A 3042-nucleotide genomic window follows, 5' to 3' on the forward strand; every position below is an offset into this window, starting at 1 on the left:
GCGTCCGGAGCCTGTGCTCCACAACGGGAGAGGCCACAAAAGTGAGAGGCCCGCATACCGCAAAAAAAAAAGCCCATATCTTGGGACTTCCCTGGTGGCACAGTGGTAAAGAATCCACCTGCCAATGCAGGGGACACAGGTTCGATCCCTGGTCTGGGAAGATCCCACATGCTGAGGATCAGCCAAGCCCATGCGCCACAACTACTGAGCCCATGAACCACAACTACTGAGCCTGTGTGTCACAAGTACTGAAGCCCATGCACATAGAGCCTGTGCTCCACAACAAGAGAAGCCGCCACAATGAGAAACCTACGCACCACAATGAAGAGTAGCCCCTGCTCGCCACAACTGGAGAAAGCCCGTGCGCTGCAACGAAGACCGAAAGTAGCCAAAAATAAATAAAATTAAAAAAAAAAAAAAAAGAAGCTCACGTCTTTGTTAGTGTTTAAAGGAAATACCGGGACATCAAAACACAAAATGATATCAGAAGGAGATTATTGTCTTAATGGTGAGATCAAATAAATGCAGTAAAGCATTAGAAAAACAATACGAAACAGCTGAGTCAAGTTTTAAGTTTGTGACAGGGATTATTGATACTACCTATCTCTTCTTCATGTCTTTATTTTAAATATTCTCTTTTTCCCTATTCTAGGATTACGAAACCATACACCATGCTCTTCTTGTAGACACCCTAGAAGAACCACATCATCCTGGTCTTAAAACACCTACAAGAAAGGGCACAGTACTTTTCCATTAGTAAGTATCCAGGTAAAATAATGGCAGCCAGCTTTTCAACTATGCATGAATTAGGGTTTAAAGGAATAAAATATCAATTTTTCTTTAAATATATGTCACCCAAAGTGTCACTGCCTTCACTGATACAACAAAAAATTAGGTTGGGTGAGTGAGGGAGTAGGGAGAGGAAAGTGTCAGGGAGGAGTATGTGGCATCTTTTGTCTATTAAATTATGGAATTACGGATCATCTAATGCAAACCTGTGGCATGATTAAGCTATACAAAATTGTCAGGCTCATGTGTATGTCTTTCAAAGAGCTGATAGGATACAGCTCTTTGGGTATCAAAGGATACAACAGCCCAGATATCAAGATAGCCAAAAGGTCTCCAGCGGAACTGGGCCTTGAACATTGGAATATATGATTAGATTATAGTGATTTTTTTCCTATGACACCTGGAAGTAAAAACAGGTCTTATAAACACTTCTAAAACTAGCAGTTCAAACAACATGCATTTATAGAGAGAGCGTATGAGCTCAGCAGACTGCTACTCATTGCGAAGGGTAATAATAAAATATTAATAATTTCCATTTATTGAGTATTATATGTCAGGCATCATAGTAGGTGTTTTATGTACATTATGCTGTTTTCAAAGCAAAATTATGGTATGATAATCCACAGTTTACAGAAGAGAAATCTGTAGATCAAAGAAGATTTTTCAAGAACTGATGGTTTCCAAAGACTGTGCTCTTATCCAATAAGCTATAGAAAGTTGGCACCGGGAAGTAAAAGTCATAGAAAGCTGAGCCACAGAAGTTCAGCTCTAAGGTAGGATCTTGGTTACCTTCACAGTGATTGCCCAGTCTTCAGTGGTTATTATAGAAATACGAGGCCAAAAAGGCAGCATCCAGATTTTAGTTTGCATCAGAAGAGAAGAGGGCTGGCCAGGAAGTGAGGGTATGCTTTACTTACTTGTGTTAAAAGCTACATGAGAACCAAATAATGTCAAAAACAATGTCCGATAACTGGCAATGAAATTGGAAGCTATTGGTGTGAAAACTTCTGGTTTGGAATTGTACTGACTTAGGTTTACTTGCACAACCAGAACTTTCTAAAACAGAAATAGATATAATATATATTGTGCTCTAACCTTCTCTGTACTTTTCTTCTTCCTACAGACAAAGCAGATACTTCATCCTGCTCTGAAAACAAACAGTAAGTGATAACTCATTTATTTAAATGTGAACATTTTATTTGTCAATCATTTTTATTTTACCAACGGTAAAATTATATATTTAACAAATGTACCCATGATTTTCAAACTTTATGGATAGTTATTGAGACAATGATCTTGAATTAATTCTACTCTCACTATGTCAAGTTGAAACAAATGAATTTTTTACATCTCATTCTAAAATGGATAATAGAATAGTTCCCGTGTTTATGATTTTGAAACAAGTATACTAGAACTATATTGAATAGAAAACAATGTAAAATATGACAATTTGTATATATTGTATATTATTCCATGTTAGTGATTTTTACTATGAACATACTGTATACTGTTGTATATTAACACAGGAATTGTTAAAATAAGGATGAGTGTCTCCATTGAGCTACAAAATGTTTGATTTTCCCGGTTGAAACTATGTTTTCCTTTCAATGTACATTGATTTGGACATCATAATTGGTTGAAGGTTAATTTCTGCCATTACTTAAGAACTTACCAGGACTTTCCCTGGTGGCTCAGTGGTTAAAAATCTGCCTGCCAATGCAAGGGACACGGGTTTGAGCCCTGGTCTGGGAAGATCCCACATGCCGGGGAGCAACTAAGCCCATGGGCCACAGCTACTGAGCCTGAGCTCTAGAGCCCGCGAGCCACAACTACTGAGTCTGTGTGCTACAACTATGGAAACGCCTAGAGCCTGTGCTCCACAACAAGAGAAGCCACCGCAATGAGAAGTCCGCGCACCGCAATGAAGAGTAGACCCCGCTCGAGGCCACTAGAGAAAGCCCGCACGCAGCAACGAAGACCCAACGCAGCCAAAATAAATAAATATAAATAAATAAATAAAAGAACTTACCATTGGCATAGGTTAATTAACTCTTATAGGCCTCAATTCCTTCATCGGTAAAACACCACCATACCTGCGAAGGTAAGAGAGTGAAATTAGACATTGTATTTTGCCCTACAATGTCAATAAATGTTCATTCCTCTCCCTTTGATAATCACACTATTGAGAAGAAAGGCAATACATGGAAGAGGTACCAACTGTCCACTATTTACAGATCAATCAGGCCTGAGAAG

This window comes from Delphinapterus leucas, chromosome 10 (genome assembly GCF_059928025.1).
Source record: "Delphinapterus leucas isolate spDelLeu-1000000601 "Yukka" chromosome 10, BTC_Dleu_Yukka2, whole genome shotgun sequence".
Taxonomy (NCBI): domain Eukaryota; kingdom Metazoa; phylum Chordata; class Mammalia; order Artiodactyla; family Monodontidae; genus Delphinapterus; species Delphinapterus leucas.